At 39.5% G+C, this 24304-nt stretch overlaps 1 long non-coding RNA gene across 3 annotated transcripts in view; it reads left to right on the forward strand.

Annotated features, from left to right (window-relative positions):
* LOC134164436 (uncharacterized) overlaps nucleotides 1-24304 on the forward strand; it is a 65109-nt gene that overhangs the window by 24336 nt on the left and 16469 nt on the right. Inside the window, exon 4 of one of the 3 annotated variants that reach the window (XR_009965141.1) lies at nucleotides 6109-6406. The exons of the other annotated variants lie outside the window; for them this stretch is intronic. This is a non-coding gene — a long non-coding RNA (uncharacterized LOC134164436). Of the gene's footprint in view, nucleotides 1-6108; nucleotides 6407-24304 lie in introns of those variants that run through there. 3 annotated transcript variants of the gene reach the window in all.

Genomic DNA, 24304 nt, shown 5'->3' on the forward strand with positions numbered 1-24304 from the left:
GACAAGATTCATTGCAAGCGCATCACATAACAACAAGCTTCTCACTTGCTAAGATTTACTGGAATACCCCAGCCCATAGAGCAACATTTCAACTCCCCCAGAAAGGGAAGCTTGCTTTACTAACAAACATCCATATCTGCAATTTTTAACAGTAATTTTGGAATCCTTTTTCTGCCTTCAAAATCATGTTAACCAATATGCTGTAAATGCATAATGCTTTTTCACATAAGGCTCATTAGCGTTTGCATATTGCAAATCTAATACTAAAGCCTTTTCATTTGTACATACAAAATGTGTAAATACAAACATGAAGCAAATATGGACTGTCTGATAATAAAGTCTAGTGAAATGAATGACTTCTGGCAAGCAAAACTAATTTAAGCACGTATGCAAGAACCTGCTATTTTGGTCTTTGGTTTTGAATACACTTACTGAAACTCACCTGAGTTACAGCTGTAGGTATTTCTGTACAAATTTATTGTATTTTGGAGACACACGTTCTGCTAACTCACACTACAGCAGAACTTCTGCTGTGTCAACAGTTACAGGTTCCCAGTAGTTAAAGCCCAGTTCTTAAAATCCTTAACTTACATTGCAGGAACAACTTTTCTATCTACTACACACTTTGAAGTATTGTTGTGGGGTTTACCTGTGAGAATCATAGAATGGTTATGGTTGGAAGGGACCCTTAAAGGTCATCTAGTAAAACCCCCCCTGCCATGAGTAGGGACACCTTCCACTTGAGTCAGGTTGCTCAGAGCCCCATCAACCTGACCTTGGATGTTTCCAGGGGTGGGACATCCACAACTTCTCTGGGCAACCTGTACCAGTACCTCACCATCCTCACCATTCAAAATGTCTTCCTTATATCTAGTCTGAATCTACTCCCTTTTAGCTTAAAATCATTACTCCTTCACATTAGCCCCTTCACAAAAGGCTGAACTAAAAAGTCTGTCCTCATCTCTATTATAAGTCCCCCTTAATAATAGGGGTTAAAAATAAGTACTGGCGACATTGTCTTTGTAATCTGGGACTTCTGCTATGATTATGTACACCTGATGGGTATGTGTACGCCTGCAGGTGTCCAGAAAAGAGCAAGCCTTTATTTAGATGGCAGTTACACAGACATAGACATACAGGATGGTGATTTACTATTACAATCAATATGAACAATAAATTAGGTCTGGACTGGATAAGCAATGCAACATGCTGAACCAGACTTCACACTGGCAGTTTCAGAACTTTTTTCTCTCCATTTCAACAGCTCTTGTTCTAGCTCTCCTAGCATTATCTCTGGCTTATCTGGGGCCTGTAGACCAAGATATGCTCCAAATTCAGGTTTTTTTCCCCACAAATCCCCTGAATATCATGTTTTTTCTTGACATGTATGGCCAAGATGGAAAGAAGATAGACTACAAAAGTGACATTCCTTCCGTCTGCCTGAAATGCCCCTTCTGGTTCGTAAAGACAAACAGTCAGAAAATTATAATCAATCCAATACATTGTACTGCTGTGTCTACTGTGTATGTGATGCAGTAAATCCTGGGCACTGGCTCCTAATATCCAGAGGTTAACTGAGAAGCCTGCCTTGCTTGTCTGAAACCCAAAATGCTTTTCCAGCACTTCACATTCCAGAGACCCATTCACCGACTGTATTCAGCGATCCTATGGGAATTCTTCACACATACCCTTTAAAACAGAAGAAACCCCATTTTATTAAAAACAAAATAGTATTTAACATTCAGTAGTGCAGTGCCACAGCAAAAAAGACTTTCTGCCTCTATAATGTATCACTGTAATGTTTTATTTACAATTATTAAAATTTGCTGTAGGCTAAAGAGTTATAAATTTTGAGATTTCACCCAACTAGTTTGAAGTTGTCTTGTACATTAAATTTTTATTTAAAAAGTCATTCAACTTCAATGTCATAACTTGAACAGTTTAGAAACTTCATATGAAGTCCACCTTGCATTCAGTTACACTGAAACACTGCATATTTCTATCCACTGAATTTGCCTCCAGTTACTCTCAAGCTTCTCTTTTCCTCCATTAAATAAATATGCTCTTGCAAGCAAACTTGAAAGACATCCCAGAGCAGCATCAGACTGTTTGCATTCAGATGCAAAGATGACTGCTTAGTCCAAGCCAGCATATTGCTCAATTATATTTTACCCTAAAATCAGGCCCATGAAAGTAAATGAATGCTGTTTTCACAACCCACTTCACCTTCTGTAGTATGATGCACAGATCCACCTCCCCTTCCACTGTTCCGTATCAGTTGTCAAGTAGAGATTGCTGCAAGTGTAGGCCACAGGACAATTTTACTGTTTTCTCTTTCATAGTAACTTAGAAAAACAAAAACAGTAACAAAGATATTAGGTTTCTGGGTATTTTTATGAACTGAAAAACAAGAATCAAGATGTAATGAAATAAAAGATATAAATTATGGAAAGAAAAGCTGAAAATCAATATACTGCTTTTCAAAGAGACTGTGCTCAGTTTAAAAAAGAGTAGCTTTTGCTGAATGTTTAATTAGCTATTGATTGTTAAAGAAGGATTCCAGACCATCTGGAGCCTATTCTGTAACTTGATCTGGAAAACTCTACCTCAAAAACAATGCCTGTGGGAAAGCACAAACATGCATAACACAACCTCATCTACAGGTTTCTGGTATATATTTTAGATAAAACTATGCCATTTCAGCCCCTGGAAATCAGAGATAAAAAATAAAACACCCCCATCCAGTGAAAACAAAATACTAGAACAATTGGAGAAGCGATGTATCATTTCTTAAAAGATCAACATGAGAAGAGGAAGGCTTAGATCAAAAAGCCTGACCAGCAGCTTTATTAGCTTCTAAACATTAAAAGATGCTATTATTCAATAACATCAGATAATCACCATAATGATAAAGATACATCTTCTGAGCTTTTATAGGAAGCTTAAAATTAGACTTATAATACCACAAAAGCCCCCATCACACTGAGAAGGAAAACAGCACAACACAGAAATTGAAAAAAGTTATCCTCAAAAAGAACTTGGAATAATGCCATAGTTAATAGCCATAAATACAGAACATACTGATGTATTAAACATGGTCTTTAAATACAGTTTTAACCAGACTGGGGGTAGGGAAAATGGGAAGGCAAGTGTTGACACAGATTTTGGTTACCAGCAGCAGTGCAAACAAAACTGAAATGGTTCTAGACAGTGACTAGTGGAAGATTATTTTAAATTCTTGATTTGAGATTGAACTCAAAAGCTTCCTCCCAGCTTCTACACTGGAGAATTAACAAGATGTATCTTACAATCAGAAACACAATTTAGATATATTTGAATTACAGTCCAGCTGATGCAGTGTCTCCAAGGGTGACCAGCAAATAATGTTCCACAGATAGTATAAAACCACTTACTAAGCACTTGACACAGTCTGCTGAAGAGAACTTTGCTGCTAAGAATCAGAGGAGACCTTTCCAGTGTATATTTTCTGTCTTTTAAGAAAGATGGTATTCCAGGAATCTAAAGAGTGAGGACTGAAAGCATAAATGAGCTCATTTTGTCATTGGAAAGGGTTTCCAGAAAGAAAGCAAATGAAGAAAAGCTATAAAATATGAATTAACTGCCTGTTTTAAAACCAAGATGCAATTTGGGAGTCAGAATGGAAGGTGTATCTCTAACTTGGCCATGACTGAGTGATATGACCAGACAGAAACTTACCAGAGGATATAGGCAAACTTGCCATCCTCTTTCTTCCTATCAAGCAGCACAGTCTGTGCCCACAGCATAACATACCAATGTGGGTGCATATTTTCCCATTTAGACTGGGGCTGCATCTGTCTCTGCCCATGGTGACACAGGGTATTTCAAGCATGAAATACGTTTCCTTATAACCCTATATATGTTGTTAACTACAAATGTGGTATTTGGAGCTGTTTAAGAACTGGGAAAACTGTTTTTAAAAAAATCTTTTGAAAAATTACCATTTTCACAAAAAATAATGACAACATAATTGACAGATCAAGATCCCTATCAAGCCTCTTTCAATGCTTAACACAAATCCCAAACATCCCTGTACTGAAGCAAATCACCTTCATCTGACCAGTTTTAAGTGGCATATGAATGATCTTTAAGGGATGAGTATGTATGAATAGAAGAATCGAGATGTACAAAGCAGAAAGTGAAAAGAGGGAGGATTCAAACAATTTCTCCCGCAAGACCCCAGAGACTCTTTATATACGTGGGCGGATTTGCCTCAAGATTTTTAATAGAAAAAGAGATTTTTGCACTTCCTTATACAATTTTCCTTAATGTTAAATAAGATTAAACATCTGTCACAGGCATCTTTGTAGATTATTTTATAATAATTTATATACTTATAATAATATTTGTAGATTAAATTTTATTTTAATTAATTAATTAAATTAATTTTTAATTAATTTTAAAGAATTAAATTAATTTTAAATTATTATTTTTATAATAATTTATATATTTATAATAATATTTTATAATATTCATTTAACACATTACTATGTGTATGATGCAACAGGCCCTACAGGCAAGTTTTTCTGGTTTATTGATTTGCAAGGACATTACAATTAATTTTTTTTTTTTTCTCCCCCATAAAACAGTTTCATACTAATTCCATTTCCTTGGGAAAGTTCACGGAGGAAGCACTGCAAGGATCATCCCATAGGGACCCTTTGTTTCCACAGTGCTCTGTGCATCACATCACTAAGGATTTTCCATTTTACTCATTCTTTCATTTCGTCAGCAGTTAACAGTGTCACTGCATCCAACTTGCAAACTCAGAGTATTCAGAGAACAAAAAGTTTACAATATTCAACTCAATTACTTACGCTACATTTAATTCATAAAGTAGGAAAGGCCAATGTTCCTCTAAAATTGAAGAGGAGGGACAGGCAAAAGCTATCTCCAAGCTTGTACCAGTCTGTGCATCTGTTTGTACAGCTTAATACTTCAAGCAGCAAAGCCCCAGCTCTAAGCAGCCCCGCCTCCTTAAAAATTTGTGGATTGAGCTTCCTTAAGAGAACAGATCTTTATGAATCTTGCTCTGATGCTCAAAACACATTTTTATCTGTGGCACCAATCTGCAGTCTTTCCATTTTAACTGCTGTAATTGGGATGTGTGATCTCTGCATCACTTCAGTTTCACAGGGGCTGTGAAAATTGGATCTCCCAACTGCTGCAGCTCCCAGACCAATATTTCAATATATAATGTTATCAGTGGTGGTCTAACTTAATTATTCAGGCTAAGAATGGCAGCAGCCCAGAAGCCCTCACATGGCCATTCTGCCACCTGAGCTATATAGGCTCCCAGCGGCTTCTGGTGCAAAGCTGGGAAAAATAACCTTCTAAATATCCCCATCAGGAATGACCAGAGCTCATGAGTGCGCATGCCAGCACTTCTGACACACTTCAAATGCCTTGGGAACAATCACAGGGAAGACTTATCCTTGCAGTTAAGCAGTGCTCAGTGTGGAGTCTGCAGATCTACACGTTCAAAGGTGCATAAAGTGACAGACATATTCAAGTGGCTGAATCAGTGTATACTGGCTTTACTGGGGAGCCAATTAGTGATTTTTGCTTTTGTATTTTTCTTATTTCTGTACTATCTTCTGCAGGAATTCAGATTGCTTGCTTTGGCTTCCCAGATACCTATTGTAAAGTTTTCAGGGCTGTAAGGGTTTTGGAGAAACATAAAGCTTCATTCAGATGATAAAAACCTGACTATTACCTTAAAAGCTTACCTGCTGCATCCCACAGATCTGAGAACAAAGGCCAAGAGCCTTGTTAGTTTATAATAACAATGCAGACACAAATATGGTGCAAAGGAAGCAAACACTACTCCTTTCCTTCCTGAAAAAGCACTGTCATTAAATAAACCTCTGAACAGAAAGCTCAAATATTGTAACTATCCTCGTGTTACCAGGGCCCATGGCATCCATATTGTATCTGTATTGTAAACAAGTTCTGCGTTCACTGTTTCTATTCCTTCAGCACATTACAGAAAATGTTAATCCAGCAAAATAAAAAAAAGCAATAATAACATTACATATGCAATATTTAAATCACTTTTTGCTGTTTCAGATGGAATTAAAATAACTTTTTAAAAACCAGCTGCCAAAAGACAATGCCTACACAAATAACATAAGCAAAACTATGGAATAAAAGGAACCTTATGTCATTGGCTCATTGAATCTTGGAAAAAAAAAGAAAAAAAAAGATTGGATGATTTTAGAATTTATTTATCTATATTTCTGTTTTAGTAAGTGAAAGTCAAATTGATCAAATCATATGGCTTAAAGCTAAAGTAGCGCTAGCAAAAACTGAGGAGACAGTAAAATAAAAAAAGAATCTTAAGCATTTCTCTCAGGGTGAGCCCAGACATTTTCTCCAGTATAATTTTTTTCTCTAAACATTTGTTTTTTTGATTTCCTATGCTTACAGTGGATCTGCTTTTGAAAAACATCAGTCTCAGTAAATACATGCTCTATGCCAACAAAGAAAAAGAGATCAAAAGTCATCACACCCAGCTAACAGAAATGTAAAATGTAGATGCAAAAATGTCCAGATGAGAGAAACAATACTATTTTACCTATTTACCCACAGATCTTCTCAGATCTTTTTCATTGTACAAATCAGAAATGAGCAAAGTCACTATGACAAACCCAGCAACTGGGAACAAACAAATCACAGCAAATGCTCCATGATCAAACACATTTAATCACTTGACAAAGGCCAGTCATGGGATATTTACTTTTTATTCCTACACATAAAACTGAGCTTCTACCTAAAACTGTGCCTGTGCTTAGGAAGCGGGAGTGAAAAATCCCTCCTTTAAAATGGTGGCTGAAATTTACTGCAGCCACTTGTGAATTTTAATACTTAAAATCATCCATTAAGGTATACTTGAGCATAAGAAAATATCCACTGCCTTCATTACGTTCTATTAAACATTCCCTGTTTATAAATACATGCATAGCTTCTACAGCTCTGACATGCACTCAGAGGGACAGCAGTACTCCCATGATCTGAGCTCTCTCTCTTTCTGTAATAAAAATAATGGACAAGCAGCCACATAATACAAAGACATAATTCTGCCAAAGGTTCTAGCAATATAAAACACAAGAACAAAGCCCTGGGACCATTACAGTTAAGAGTGTCTTGGTACCTTTGCGATAAACTCCCATGTACGGTTCAGGCATGCTAAACTGCAAGAGGCTCCAACTTCTTTAAAGGACAGGCTCAGTATAAAACCTTACACACAGCAGAAGAGCCATGAATAAATCAAGTTGTCTGGAACAAAGAACACACAGCCATTTCAAGGACACAAGCTTTGACTGGATGGAGAAGCTGTTCCCTTGGCTGCATACTTCCTGTAAAACGAGGTGGGTTTTCTAGAAAACAAGATGACAGCTGTGCTGTGCAATTATGTCTACATGTGCCCCATAGCAGATGGTCAAGGCATCTGTACTGTTTCAGACATGCTTCAGAATTCTAGCAGGTTCACTTGATGGATCTCTCTTCTTCCCTCTCCTTTGGCATATTAATTCCATCACTCCCAGCAATGATTTTACTCAGCACTTCATAGATGTGCCACAACTTGATAGCTATGCAATTTACAAACAGTGGAACTAAATGCACTTACATCCCATTATACTTATCAAAGTCTGTCTTGGCCTGAGATTATAGGAGCACTAAAATTTCTATATTGCTGGAAAAAAGCAAACTCAAAATTGGCTATTTTACTTCTTTTAAAAGGATCTTATTTCTAGTGCTTGATTTAAGGGCCACTTTCCTTTTGTATGGCAAGCTGATGAACACTAGCATTAACATTTGTTTAGTACAGTGTCTTTCACTGCATTCACCTTACCATTTGTTTTCTTCAGCATGTATGACCCAAGTCCCATGTCCGACCTTTTAGGCAACAGCAGCAAACAAAACCAGACCAAGTTCTTTGCACAATCTGATGATACAGCTCACTAGTATCAATGGGGCAGCATGCATTTACACCAGCAGAAAAGTAATCCTGTGGTTTTTAGCTAGAGGATTTTTTAGCTACAGGATTGTATATTCAATGAGCTAAATAATTCTGACAGTACTTCTGGTTCACTCTGTAAAGGATACTCTTGCATCTTCCCAAATCTACTGGGGCAAACATGCACCTCCATTTAGTGTATAATTGCAGGTAATGGATACTCTCACTTCTTCACTCATTAGGCTTAAATTTAATAAATTTAAATGGAATTATAGGAGATAGTCTGAGACTCTTGTAAACATTTTATTCCTGTTCAATGATAGATACATAAAATTGGATGTACCCTGGGAAAACATTTACTTTTCTCATTTAATGTTACCACTCTTTCAGCTCCCCCCCCCCCCTTTTTTTTTAAGATATGATCCAAACCCTACTAAACATAACAGATGTTTCCACTGAATTCAGCAAGCTTTGAATCAGACCTGTAAATCAGATTCTGACCCCTTTCTATACTGCACACCAGATTTGTGGTCTATTCAGGCTATCCCTGCAAAATTAGAACATGGTGAACTCTGTTCTATGCATCCTGAAACAAGCGTCAACAGCGCAAACTGTGCTGTTCATTTAAACATATCCTTGAACCCATAGTTATTTGTCTGTCTAATTTCACTGTAACTGCCCCCTTGCTCCTGATTATGTTTCCCTTATCACAGTAGTTCTAGGCCATCTGCCCTTCTGTCGGAGCAGAAGCGCAGGGACAAGAGAGGAAAAAGAACTGTTTGGCCATCCAGTCTCAGACTAATAACTTAAAATGTGGGTTTAGCAATTTTTTTCTTTTATTACATGAAAGGAAGCAAAAGATGACTGGTTAACCATCAGTCATCCTCGACTATTATAATACGGAACATCTACTTAATATTTAAAGGATATACATGTCCATATGCAGCAAGAAAAACATGTTTGCAGTTTGAAGTATTCCTTAACTCCACAGTTCAGCAATAATTTCAGTTTATATCATATGCAGTATCACCCTTGCTTCAGACTGAAGTGACCAGTCGAATACAGCATACCAGCCCCTCAGCTTTACTGTTCAGATACTGATTTAAGCAAATAATGTAAACACACTAATTTTTACAGAGTTAATGTTCTTGCTTTATGATAATTTTTTGAAGAACAGAACTCTAGAGGAAAGAAATAAATTATAAGTGTGAAACTTCAAACTATCACAAGAACACCCATTCCAGGCTAGGTGCACCTTGAGCAGGAGCAGCTGCTTCAGTAATCTAACCCTGGACCCTCACATGATATGGCAGCCATCTAGGGAAAAGAAACAAAACCAAACCAAAACCTCCTGTGAATCACCTTTTCTGCTTTGAATCTGCCTCTGGCAATGAGCAAATACCTCTTCCACCTGCACTTCTCAGCTTTAGTGTTCAATGCCAGGAGAGAAGGTGTGTGACTGAAGAAACATCATACCCCTTTTATGTCCAGTTGCATAGGAGAACCACTGGAATGGAGAGCAGCCTTGCAGGGGACATCCAGCCAGTGCCAGATGTCTGACTAGATATTTTAAAAAGAAGACGTAGGAACATTAGGCCATCTTCCAGTAATTCACAGGCAATTCTAAAATGTAATATCCTTACTGAAAAAAGGATTATGGCCCCATGCTCCGTTGTCACCCCTATAAAGTTCCTTGCCTTCATGTAACCACTGTTGTGGCTAAACAGGTGTTCTAATTTAGTGGCATTTTAAACACTCTCTTTGGAGGCTTAAGTGACTCCATAAATAGTGAGGCAGCGAGAAGTCAAAGCCAGCAAACATATCAGCATTTCTTCAGTTATGGAGAGACTGGTATATTTTAGCAGGAAGCCAGACTCATGTTCTACTCGCTAATGGCTAATGGAATCCAGACGGTACAATCAGTTTTGTAGTGCTCTCGTTCAACCAAGTTTTTTACCATTAATATGATGTCATGCTTGGGGAAAAATGTAGGCAGAACAGAAATTTTGCAAAAGCTGCAGTTCCTGAAAAAGAATAGCCAAGCACTTCTGGTTTGAGTAGCCATTTGACTGGTATATTTGAAAAACCATGTCTTGGGCTAAATTTCTATTTAGAACATAAAATACTGTACTGGACTCAGTAAGCACAGTAAAAGAATTCAGGTTCTATCTACTTGGAAATTACTGACCTGTCAGTGTGACTTTGCTATCCTTTGATACTCTGCTTTGCCATAGTTACAGAGATATTCCTTGGTTTGAGCTTTGAAGTTTCCAGAGGGTTGCACTGGAGGTTGTATTGGAGGATCCTATGCAGTGCCTCTAGGTTTTCCACAGTGTTTTCTAGCAAACAGAACTGATTTTAATTAAGGAAGGTAACAAAACAGACCAGATGTTCCACAGTTATACAGATCCCTGGTCAAATCTTCTGTCAGAGGAAACCCAGTGGCAACAAAACATTGGTTTAAAACTCAACAGCAGAATACAACCAGGACTATATAGAAGGGGTTATACACTCCCCACTGTCTTCACAGAGGTTTGCTATGTATTTTGGTTATCCTACATCTACATTTTTCAGGTTAAAATACTCATTTACTAGAACTCTAGCAAGACACTGGATGAATCTTCTTTCAATTATGACTTATGCCTATACTTCTGTAAGGCTCTAATTAAGAGAGACAAAAACTGATCAAGAACCTGCACAATACGTTTACCTCTTTAGCATCTGAATAACTTATAGTTAACTACCAGTACATTTGACTAACACCAGCATTGTGATAAGCTGATGTATTGTTGTTATTTAGATAAAAAGAATTCTTGCTTTTCTCAAAGTAGAACAAGACCAGGAGAATGATCACATCCAAAATAAATGTTGTAGTGAAAAGAAAACCTACCAAAAATAATTGAATCTATAGAGACTTCTTATAATGAAAGTTTTCTAAGCAGTCTTAACAGCTGTCTACCAGTGCCGATTTACTGCCATGTATGTATGAAATGAATCTCTAATTTAACATTTATGTTAGTTTACATTTGTTTAAAAGTCTGTCTTCCTGCCCAATTGACTGGCATGCCCCTTTCCTCTGAACAGCCAGGGAAACCATTATTTCATTGACAACAACCTTCATTTGCAAATTACTTGTATCTAATGGGTCTTTATTTCATTACCATACTGGTTGTGATTCCAAGTCAACATTCATTACTTGCATAGTTCCATTTTAATACAAACAACTATGCATTGCTGAAAAGTTATTTATAACATCCTCAATATTTTACCCTGGGAGAGCATGCACACTTTTGCCTAGAAAAAAAGTAAGCAAAAACCTACACTGCTCTACAGTATGTAGAGATATGAAAAGCTGAATTCAGGACTTCCTTGCCTACAGTAATGTAGGACATGCAATTAAAGAGCCATCCATCCAGATGATGTTATATACAATGAGGATATATTATTTCACTTATGTATCTGCTTCCTCACCCTATGTAACCATGAACATCAGTGGCAAACTGTTGTTTGTTTTCTTCCCACTCTCAAGTCCTAAAGAGCAAATCATTGCAGCCTGTCATTAATCCATTTCCAACCTGAACCGTACAAACATGGGAGTCAGAACTCATTTTTTCCACACTGCCACAGGGGAAGGTGAAACCAAAAGGAGCACAGTGAGACAAAGTATAGCCTTCCACAGGTCTGTCTCAAATTCAGCACTTCTCAAAGTCCAAGTGACAAATAACACCCTGCATAATGAACAAGATGACATTGTTCTTTCATCTGTAAGGACAGTGAAAAACCTATCAACAATAAACCAAAACTAAACAGCTCTGTGAAGCTCACTACTATGTGCAACTTATGTTCAGATTGAGTAAAGGGAGAGAAATTAAAAAAAAAAACAAAAACAAAAACAAACCCAACCCAAACCAGCAAAACACCACAAACCACCTCCATGTTATTTCCAAAATTTATTTCCAAATGAAACAAAGTTATTTCCACTGTGTTTCAAGCTGGATATCCAGCCAGCCTGGATAGCTGGCTTCAGGACTGACTTCCAGATTTCTATTAGGGATTAAGTTCTGTCCACTAACCCAGAACCTGAGATGTGACCAGCCATTTTCCAAATAAGATCTTTGTTCTGTCATGCTGGCCTGCTTTCAGTCCTAGAACAGATAAAAATTATAGATCATTGCTTCCCATTTTTGTATGGACAGCTCCTGTCTTCCATGCTTAATTGCATCTTTGTGGACTAATGCCCATCAGTTCTCCCCACCAACAGAAGCTCAAAGCTAACCAGGTTGGTTTGTCCCACCCAAAACAGCTAACTGACAGCAAGAAGGACCCAAATATACATTTACAGTGTGCTTAACAATATGTCTGTAGCAAGTTCCTTTCCAAAAATTCTTTAAGTAATGCAAGTGAAGTACTTCAATTTTAAACCAAACACTGATGATTTCTTAAGTTTTTCCTGTACAGGTCACTGCCCATGCATGATTAAAAAGTAACCCATCCAGTTTATTTTGAATGAGCCTTGGCAAACAGTCAGGAACACTCAAAAAGCACATGGAATGCCAGAGGCTCTTTCCCATTTCCTGTATTTGGTACACTTCACACCTTCCCGAGGATGGTTATTTAGCCATAGGACACTACCTCAAAATGCTTTATCAGGAGCCAACCGTTCAGAGACTGAAACTTTAGTCCCAGAATTCTGCAACCAACAAGTTACAAGCCAGGAAATCTGAACTAAATAAATCACTCAGTAACAGTGTTAACTTAAGCAAGTGCACAAAACTGCCAGAATGCAGACGGGAATTGTTTGCAACTCACCATGGTAACAGTGCACCAAGGCCAGCTATCAAAACTCACCCCTCCCCACTACATCACTTATTTTGCAGGAATAAACAGAATATCAACAGTCCTCTCCCTACCCCCTCTTAATTCTAAACCAGATTTCATTACCATACTTTGGCAATAACATGTAGGTTGTTTGTGGTGCTTTGCTGGTTTGTTTTTTGTTTTTAAATTTCTCTTTACTCAGTCTGAATATTGAAGAGCTCTCTACGTAGCTCCTCTGTAGATTAGAAATAGGCCAAGCCTCCTCTCATGAATGCTAATAAAAACCTTGCAATTGGCTTCCAGGAGAAAGAGAAACAAGCCTGTAGAGTCCAGGTGTATGCTGATAAACACAATATTTGTTTCACCTTCATCCATCTTAACTTCTTCAAAGATCTGAATTTATGAGCGACAGTGTCTTCTCCTCTCAATGGGTTTTGCAAACACATGGCATTAAACTGTCACTTGATTTTCCACTTGAGTCAGTACACGCAATGAAGCAAAAAGAAGCAGTAAGGTATGTTGGTAATGACTCTCACTGATAAATCCATACGTATTTTAAACTGAAGTGTGACCCCTGCACAGGTTAGCCTCTTATTCCCACAAAAGCTTATTTGCATCTAGCTGGCTTACTCCCAGATACTGACCAGAAAGTGCACCAGGGAGACTCACACAAGATGCCCTCAACATTATAATAACCTCAGTATGGCTTTTTTGAAATATGACCAAATCATCCCATTAGTATACAGCTCTATGTAATACAACTGTAAATGTAATTACATGACATAAATGCTATCCTTCAGCAAGGACAGCTGTTTATTCTTACCTGATTCAGCATGTGTTATTTTATTCATATACTTTGAAATAGGAAACAAGAAAAAATGTCTGTGCCACATCATAGTATAAACATCTCCACATTTTCTCTGATGAGTCTTCTTGCTCTGAGTCCATATTTATCTTCCAGCTTTACCTTATAAATACTTCTGATGTAGTCATTTATTTAAAAAAAAAAATAAAATTCTATGGCATCACATTTCTTTCTAATGTCACATCATCAAAGATGAAAGCAATAAAATGGGCAGCTATACACAGAATCTATACCTGCCGCAAGCTGTACTTTCAAAATGTATTGTAATGATTCTAGCTCAAGTGTATTTAAAGTAATTGTATCTATTAATGCTCAGGTATGTTTTTTTCTGTACATAGGTAAAACTAAACAATTTCTCTGCTTTGCCAGGGAAATGGCTGAGAAGTATTTAACTCTCTTCTGCTCCTAATCCATCTCTTCCAACGAGACTGAAGAAAGCAACTTCTATCTCCCTGTACTCTCAGGTGGGATCCCTGCTCCCAGGCAGCAGGACTGCAGTGCCGCTTTGCCTTTCCTCCATTTCAGCAAGTATTCAATACTGTTGCTTCTGCTCCCACACCACATGCCAATCCACTCACACATCAACTAAGAATTTGGTCCTAAATTTCTGGCAATGCAGGTGTTAAGTTTGTGCTACTGCTTCTCATGTAAATGGGCTCTTCCCTTTCAGCTGCTCATCAGTTCTTCAGGTCCTGAGTATCCCTAGTTCCTTTCTTCCCTGATGGTACTCACCCATGTATCTGATGCACCTAATAGATATGTGTTGTAATAGTTTTCTCTTTGCAAATATATTTACTGCTCTGAAGCATCCTGCGGAAATCCTAAATCACACAGAAAAGCATCTGAAAGGGTAGATCTTTGTGAAAAATAAAAATGATAGTATTATTAGATTTTTATAAAGACTTTTGGGCAATAGGGTTAAGATCACTGTTTCTCATATATGTTCTCCCTGAAACTCTGGTACCTTTATTGAGAAATCTGACTTCAAACAGATTCTGTTTAAACAGATTCTTTAAACAGATCTAAACAATTCTGTTAGTGGTGCAGTCATATCAACCAGATTGAGGGTGTACAGCCTACAGCATTGCATAGCAAAGAAACAGTCTAAAATGACAGATTTTTCATAGCAAAATTTTAAATACATTCAGGATTAAAGCACAATATTGATTTTGCTGCTCCTATGGCTATGGCAGAGATATTTCCCAGCAGAAAAGGAGTGTCAATAAAGGGAGGGACTACCTTGATCACCCAGTTGAGTTTTCCCTGAAGTCCTAGACATACATAGTAGATGTTAAATTAAAATTTAACATCAACACCCATTCTGCCCATAGATACAAACACAGCAGTTGAAAAACACTCACAGCCTATAATGTATATCTTTAGTACAAAGAATTAAAAAAAAAAACCAAACAAACCATCAGACATCATACACAAATAAAAACCAAGCATGTTTAGCAGCACTATAGGCCTTGCTCTGTCAGGGAGTTACAGTGAAGCAGCTAAACCAAGCCCAAGAAGTGAACTTTATTCCGTAAGCCAGAATAGCACAGAAAAATAAAAATCCCAAAAGCCTCTGCCAGTGTAAACAAGGATGAGAAGGTGGGGGGAGAATTCCTTACTCCTCTCAAGTCTGGCAGCTGCATGCCAGATGGCATTGCCAGCATGGGTGGAAAACATAAACAGGATCCTGAAAATTTCCCATAGGAATGACAGTATAGCCTGCTCAGACTCCCATCTTTAGTTCCAGCAAAGATAAAACAAAGAAACAACAAATGTAACTATGAAAAAATAAGAATACATGAAGTAGACACAGGGGAAAGAATCCTTTGATGCTTCAGGTAACTAGTGGCAATCTACAGCTAACAGATAATTGATTAAAACCAAAAGTCAATCAGTTTAACAACTCTTCTTAATCCATTTAAAACATTCAAGAACAGCCTGGCCCATCATATAATTCCTTCCTTGAATTTGTCAAGATCCATTTTCAAGTTTGATGTTACTTAGCCTTTTGCTCTACTTCAAAGTTAATTTCATAATTTGAGTTCTGGTTACAAATTCAGTACCTGCACTGAAATAGCTGTGAAAACACTGCACATATCACAGAACCACTGTTAATTTATCCTTACTAATGGATAAGCTTAAGAACAATCAGTAACACAGATTATTAGAAATCTATAAACTTAAATTATAATTTTATTTTAAATTAACAAGACGCATTTTATTACTATCAAAGTTTCACACATGGCTTCCAAAGACTAGGTGACAGGGCTGTAAATGTTATCTGGAACAATGCTTTAAAAAGGCACGACAGAAGGTACGAGATGTTATATAGAAAATATGGGTAGGAGAGCTAAACAAAACTCCTCCCCACAGATCTTACTAGTTGCCCTTTCGAGAAAACAATCCAATCCAAAATGAAAAAAAACACTTTCCTATCATCTCTCCTCCACCAAGCCAACCAGAGACATCTATCAGCCTCATTTCTTTCCCTGAAGAGAGGTCAGTTTTATCTTAGTTCTTCATCCTCATTGTTTTATGCTAGCTTTATCCCGATTTATGACATCTCATTTCCTGTTCCCTAAATAAACAGAAAATTAGGTTCATAGTGCAGATCCCAAGTCCTATCTTCTTTCTTTCCTGCCAAAAATAACTTGTTTCAGTGAGCTCGCTGGAATCATCACAATGCTCAGATTTAGCAAGCCTCTGTTTTTGTAGCCTGTTTAAACAATATGTTTGATGGTGTCACATCTGCAGCTGCTCTGAACCAAACCAAAAATACACAAACTTTGCTAAGCTACTGCTTCCACAGTTAGGAACCTAAACTCTTTATATAATCCATACAGCATTTCCTTCAGAGCATGTTCAGTGTTCATTTCAAATGCTTAATGAATACATCCAATTCAACTACAGTTAGTAGACAAGATTTGCCGTGATGGCAGAATGTAGTCTGCAAAGTCTTTATTCCTCTTGACACAAACTAGAAAGAACTAATCCTATTTTTGATTCCAGCACTGAATTTCTGACTGGTCAATTAGAAAGTATATCCTCACCTGCAAATGGAACAAATCAGAACAATGTATTTCAATGCCATTGAGAAGCATATTTCAGAGCTAGACTAACCAAGCAACATGGAAAACACAGGGAAATTGTGTCTCTAGAAACATTAAACAGTTAAAACCCCCTACTTTGCATTAAGTATAAATACCTGGTGTCTTAGGTCAGGACCCTGATAGTAAATCTTAACTCTATGTCAGCATGTAGTAAGACCTCACTTGGAGTACTGTGTACAGTTCTGGTGTCCTCAACACATAAAGGACATGGAACTGTTGGACCAAGTCCAGAGGAGGGCCACAAGGATGATCAGGGGGCTGAAGCACCTCCCATATGAAGACAGGCTGAGGAAGTTGGGGCTGTTCAGCCTGGAGAAGGCTGCGTGGAGACCCCATAGCAGCCTCCCAGTATCTGAAGGGGGCCTATAAGGATGCTGGGGAGGGACTCTTCATTAGGGACTGTAGTGATAGGACAAGGGGTAAGGGGTTAAAACTTAAAACAGGGGAAGTTTAGATTGGATGTAAGGAGGAAGGTCTTTACTGTAAGGGTGGTGAGGCACTGGAATGGATTGCCCAGGGAAGTTGTGAATGCTCCATCCCTGGTGGTGTTCAAGGCCAGGTTGGATAGAGCCTTGGGTAAGTGACATTGTTTAGTGTGAGGTGTCCCTGCCCATGGCAGGGGGGTTGGTACTAGATGATCTTAAGGTCCTTTCCAACCCTAACTATTCTATGATTAACACAGAATTTCACGTTACTATATGCAAATACCATTACAAAAGGTAATGGAAATTTACTCTTGCAAGCTCTGAGCTGATACCATACATATCTTTCACCATTATATGCTACTCATTCAAGAGAAATCTCAAAAGTGCTACAGTCTTCTTATGCCAATTTATTTCTTAGCAGGGAATTAGCATGTAACATTGCTACAAACCTATTTTGTATTATGTACCTAATATTCCTGAACAATGTCTCAAAAACATCAAGTTCATTTGTAAATGAAAAGCACAGCATTTGCTTACTCCACGCTATTATACTGAAAGTTATTTCAGATACTGAATGGTCTGGGGAGCTTTTACCTTATAGAAAACCAGTTAAAGGCTTTAGACAGACGTTAGTGTTTCCTTGTTTGGTTGTTTTTTTACAATACAGTCAAGGCTTCTGTTTCTCAGTTGATTGTTCTTTCAACCTTACTTCAAACACTCTCCACAAAACATGCTGCCTGCAAACTTTTGTTGTTGGCAATGTGAGCATCAAGGTCACGCATCAGCCGTTGGCAATGCAAGTATCAATGTCATGCACCAACATACACCAGTTCTACACAGCTCTGTTTCTCCCCATGCTGAAACTGGAATTACAAAAGCTCTTCCTGCATATGTAGCACAGCTCTGTATCTTGCAGAGTTTTGGGAGCCTACATCTTGTTTTAGCTTTAGTAACATCAGCTTAGTTAAACATGGTAATAGCAGCTGAAGAACTGAAACAGAAAGAGGTGTTCAACTTGCATCAGAACTGTTGCTCTCCATGCTTGCACTACTTTGTAGTAAAACCACCCCTGTCCTCCATTTCCAAGGGCACACAACCATGGGTTTGGGTACCTGGGACACAAATACCAGCATGAGAATCTGAGAGGACAGAAGCTGGGACAGCAGACAAGAGTTAACCATAAATAGCCAGAGCTAAGTTCTGAGACAAACCAGGGGCCATCCTCCAGCTACACTGCAGGAATGGATTCCCTGGAAATAAAAACACAGGAGGGGAAAATGCCAGAAGCAGTGTCAGTGTCTACAAATGTACACAGGAAAGAATGCAATCTGGAACTGTCTGACTATACATTATTATAGGCGCTTCTCTTAATCCATAGGTACTCCCTGAATTTACCAGGCCTCTTCTACTTTAGGTGGGTGAAAGTCTTTCAGGATGTGAAACCCTAGTAGGCTTTCCTTTGAGCAAACAGTAAGGATTTTTATGAGTCATCACACACTATGCTCTATGACAGTCCTTCAGGGAATCACACAGAGCATAACACTGTTTATTCATACGTAGAATAATTATATAACATCTTTGCTAACTCTCTCTCTTCAGTGCCTTAGCTGCCTAGTTAGTTTTCTTTCACCACTCTTATTACCATTCTGATTTTCTTTTCTTCCTGTTTCTACCAATTTTATGATTGACATTCCCATCCTCTTGCTTCTGGCCCGTATTTTGTAATTCATCATTCCTCAATTACACATGTACCACTTACCTACCCTATCACTTCTATTCCAAACTGTTCTTCTAATATTCCTCCCGCTCCTATTTCTAGTAGTTGCCATCTCTGAGTACGTGTACTTCTGCCTTTACTTTCAAAAACATCCACTTAAGCTCCATACTTAGTACAATAAATTAATATGCTTTTCTCTTCTGTTCCTTCTGTGTGCACCTTCTGCTGACCAATCAATTTCTGCTTTTCAGCTTTTACTCTTGTACAAGAATTTGAAAAAGAAACAAAGAAACAAAGAAACAACAGCCCCTAGCACACTGGAAGTGTGTCCTGGGTTCAGCAGTAGCAGTCATTTTTCTCCTTCTTAGTAGCTGGTGCAGTGCTGTGTTTTTGACTTTCAGCCTGAGAACAACGCTAATAACACCGATGTTTTTAGTTGTTGCACAGTAACGTTTACTCTGACCAAGGACTTTTTGATTCTCATGCTCTGCCAGGAAGGAGGGGAAGCCGGGAGGAAGCAGAAATAGGACACCTGACCCAAACTAGCCAAAGAGGTATTCCATACCACAGCACGTCATGCCCAGTATATAAACTGGGGGCAGTTATCCGGAAGGGCTAGATCACTGCTCAGTTCGGGCTGGGTATTGGTCAGTGGGTGGTGAGCGGTTGTATTCTCTTCCCTTGTTATTTCTCTTATCATTATTATTATTGGTGGTAGCAGTAGAGGGTTTGTGTTGTACCTTAGTTACTGCACTGTTCTTATCTCAGCCCATGCGAGTTACATTCTTTCCATTCTCCTCCCCATCCCTCCGGGAATGGTGGGAGGAAGAAGTGGGAGGAATGAGCGAGCGGCTTCATGGTTCTGAGTTACTGGCTGGACTTAAGCCATGACAGTTCTTTGTGGCACCCAATGTGGGGCACTAAGGGTTGAGATAATGACAGATCTGACCAGAGTGTGTCTGATCATATTTGTGACAAGCATTCATTGTTTCAGATTAATAGTCACACATCACAATGCTGATTTATTGGCTCTCGGAGTTGTTGCTCTTGATCTCACAGTTTCAGCATGTCGTACCTTACTTACAGCCGGTATTTGCTGTGTGTTTATTGGCTGGGGGGCCTGGGCTGAGGTTTTTGTTTCACTGCACTTTATGATAATGATTTGTAATATAATAGACTCATTGATCATGAAACTGATCTGGCTTGCGTTCCCAGTGTGGTCATCACCTCTGTACTTTGGGAGGTATATAATGGAAGTGTTTAACAATTACACATCTTTTTTCCCCTCCTTGGGTGGTCCATCTATGAAGGAGACATTCCCTTAGGTTCCCAGCTCCCCCACCAGATTGTTTACAGCATCTTTTGAAAGTTCTGACAGTTTTGAATGGCCTTTGAGTACCCTTGAGACCTGCCTGCCGACTGTGATGAAGGTCACCATGTTAGCACACATACAGAGTGTGTTTTACCCATGACCATTTTGTCTGATCTCAAATGTTAAGCAGAGTCAGGTTTGGGTCTTGTCTAGGGTTAGATGAAGATATAGGAGAACCAAGAGATTTTCCCCGAGGCCAGACAGTCATGAGTGGCAGGGTGTTTGGGATAGTATGGGCAAGTATCTAGGTCAGTAGGCCCCTCCAGTGCTTTGGAAGTTCACCACTGAACAAGTGCAAAATCCGGAAAAACTGGTAAAACACTTAAATGAGGCATGTTGTCATCCTGGACATACCAGAGAAGGACAAATCATGGCAATGTGCTGGGGCTTAGCCTACGCTTACAGAGCCCTGCTCAATACCATCCAGCATCTTCAAAGGGAAAAAGATGTTTCTGTATCTGATGGCAAAGCAACAGACAACGCAGCTACTGCAACTCCAAGTACAACAGCTACACCAACCCCAGTGACAAGTACAGCAGCTGCTCAAACCCCAACAGCAACAGACAATGCAGCTGCTGGTGCTACTCAACCCCCAAGCACAGCGGCTGCACCAACCCAAACAACAGATACTGCAGCCACTCCAACCACAGTGATAGTCACTGCAGCTAAACCAAAGGACCAGTTCATGCCACTATCAATTGCCTCTGTACACAAGGGGAAAAGCAAACAAGAGGCACAAAGAGCAACCCATACAGTGAAGAAAGATGAAGAACCAATGCACTTACTACATGGGACAGCATCTGAACAAGAGTCATTATTGTGTGAATCAGAGGAAGAGGAAGAAGAGGTGACTTCTTGACGCCAGACCTCAACCAGGCTATGTAATATGCAAAAAGATTTCACCCATCATCCAGGGGAGCACATCATCACCTGTCTGCTCTGATGCTGGGACAATGGGGCCGACGGTCATGAACTAGAAGGTGGGGAAGCCAAGCGGCTGGGATCACTTGCTAGGGAAGGGGGAATTGACAAAGCAATTGCAAAAGAGAAACAGTCCCTCAGCTTCTGGAGGCAGCGCTTGGCAGCTGTGAGGGAAAGGTTTCCCTACAAGGACGATGTCATGACTCGTTCAGTCAACTGGACCACAACAAAGAAAGGCATCCAATCTATGAGGAAATCAGCCATTCTAGCGATGATCTATTGTAGGCTGGATGCTGGGAATGCAGATGAAGTTGAAAGTACACAACCCATGCGGTGGAAATTTACATGGAGTGCACCACCATCATATGCACATTCACTGGTATCAATAACCTGGTATGACATAGCACCACCAACAGTGGATGAACTGGTTCATCAACTCCGAGAGTTCGAAGACAATCTCAGCCCTTCCATCATTTCAACTGTGGAAAAACTGTCCCAGGAGTTAAAACAATTGGGAGACGATCTATCTGATTTATCCAGCTCCCTACATGTACCAGCCCGTCTCAGCTATAAACAAAAGGCGCCCTACTACTCGAGAGAGAAGATATAGGAGGTACAGGCCACAGGCTACCCTATGGTTTTACCTGCAGGATCACGGAGAAGACATGAGAAAGCGGGCTGGAAAACCTACCTCGGCTGTGGAGGTATGCGTGCGTGAATTGAAGAGGAGAGTAAATGTCAAGGATGATATTCATCAACAATTTAGATGAGGGAATTGAGCGTACTATCAGCAAGTTTGCTGATGACACTAAGCTGGGAGGAGCGGCTGACACGCCAGAAGGCTGTGCTGCCATCCAGCGAGACCTGGACAGGCTGGAGTGGTGGGCAGGGAATAACCTGATGAAATATAACAAGGGGAAGTGTAGAGTCCTGCATCTGGGCAGGAACAACCCCAGGTTCCAGTATAGGTTGGGGAACGACCTGTTAGAGAGCAGTGTAGGGGAGAGGGACCTGGGGGTCCTAGTGGATGACAGGATGACCATGAGCCAACACTGTGCCCTTGTGGCCAAGAAGGCCAATGGCATCCTGGGGTGTATTAGAAGGGGGGTGGTTAGTAGGTCGAGAGAGGTCCTCCTTCCCCTCTACTCTGCCCTGGTGAGACCCCATCTGGAATATTGTGTCCAGTTCTGGGCCCCTCAGTTCCAAGAAGGACAGGGAGCTGCTGGAGAGAGTCCAGCGCAGGGCAACGAAGATGATTAAGGGAGTGGAGCATCTCACTTATGTGGAAAGACTGAGGGAGCTGGGTCTCTATAGTTTGGAGAAGAGGAGACTGAGGGGTGACATTATTCGTGTCTATAAATATATAAAGGGGGAGTGTCACGAGGATGGAGCCAGGCTCTACTCAGTGGAAAACAATGATAGGACAAGGGCTAATGGGTACAAACTGGAACACAAGAGGGTCCACTTAAACTTGAGAAGAAACTTCTTCTCAGTGAGGGTGACAGAACACTGGAACAGGCTGCCCAGGGAGGTTGTGGAGTCTCCTTCTCTGGAGACATTCAAAACCCGCCTGGATGCATTCCTGTGTAACATTATCTAGGTGTTCCTGCTCCGGCAGGGGGATTGGACTAGATGATCTTTCGAGGTCCCTTCCAATCTCTAGCATACTGTGATACTGTGATGCCGTGAAAGCTACAGCTTCAGTCTCTGGTGAGCAGGTTCCCAGATGGAGTGGAAGAGCCAATTTTACTCCAGCTCCTGTGATAAAGAATACTAATCCCTGTCTACAAGACATAAGTGACCGATATTGTTATCACTACTAGCGGTGCCCTGCCTCCAGCCAGGTGGAGGTAAGGGACAATCAGATTTACTGGACTGTGTGGATCAGATGGCCTGGCACATCAGACCCACAGGAGTGGGCCAATCTGTTCGGGGTTTCATTACAACTTATTTGCAGCAAAATACAAGCCAAGTGCAGATCCATGCAATAATTTTGAGTAGTACTCATCTACTGAAAAGCATTTTTATGAACATTACAGCATAATGCATGCTTTTAAGAATCCATTTTCTAATGGTACGCTTTCATCGACATACGAACCAACTGAAATTTTAATGATCATCTCTGCCTATAACACAAAAATAAATCCTTAAAGCATGTAGAAGTGAAATAGGATGGAAATGTGAAGCAGAACATTGAGCATCTGAAACAAGTGTTTCTGAGTGAGAAGCAAATTTTGTTAATCTGATCATATTCAACAGTACCTTGGCAAATTCTTTCATGGCTGAAGTGAGGTATTGAAAAAGGAGATGCTTCTACTCCTTGGATGTTATTTCTGATAATTATTAGTCGATCAACATGGCTTTCAGGAGTGGCAAAAAACTACAAAGCTATCCTATGAAAATTTTATTATCATATGGATTATAATAAAAACTTGGATGAGTATTTTTCTAGGACTGTAAATAAATAGGCCATACCAAAAATGAGAATAAACCCAAAATTCAGTATTTCATTAAACCACCTGGGATGCATATAATCTTTCTTATGTCCTTTTCTATTATGCTCCCTGTAGAGGAAATAATACCTCCTTTCTTTTTTGTGCTTTGTAGTAAGCATGCGTGAAAAGTATTGACTTTCAAGTGCTTAAAAATTAAATCTTCTATTTGTTTGTAGATCAAAAATGGTTATGGAATTAACACGTGATAAAACCTACATCATAAAAGTTTAGGTTTTGTCTTACAAGTGCCACTATAAAGGTTTAGAGTACCTCATTGTCGTGGTTTAAACCCAGTCAGGTAATTCTTTCACTCACTCCCCCCCCCCCCTTCTTGCCCTCCCCCTGCTCCCGGAGGGATGGAGAGGAGAGTCAAAAAGAATGCAACTCCCACGGGTTGAGATAAGAACAGTTTAGTAACTAAGGTATAACACAAATCACGACTGCTACCACCAGTAATAATAATGATAAAGGAAATAACAAGGGAAGAGAATACAACACCTCACCACCAGCCAACCGATAACTCACCCCCCAGGCCCGACCAAGCACCGACCCATACCTCCTCCAACCTTGCAGTCTCCCAGC

Source organism: Pezoporus occidentalis, unplaced genomic scaffold, assembly GCF_034315485.1.
Source record: "Pezoporus occidentalis ecotype Australia unplaced genomic scaffold, CSIRO_AGI_Poc_V1 ctg22, whole genome shotgun sequence".
Classification (NCBI taxonomy): Eukaryota; Metazoa; Chordata; class Aves; order Psittaciformes; family Psittacidae; genus Pezoporus; species Pezoporus occidentalis.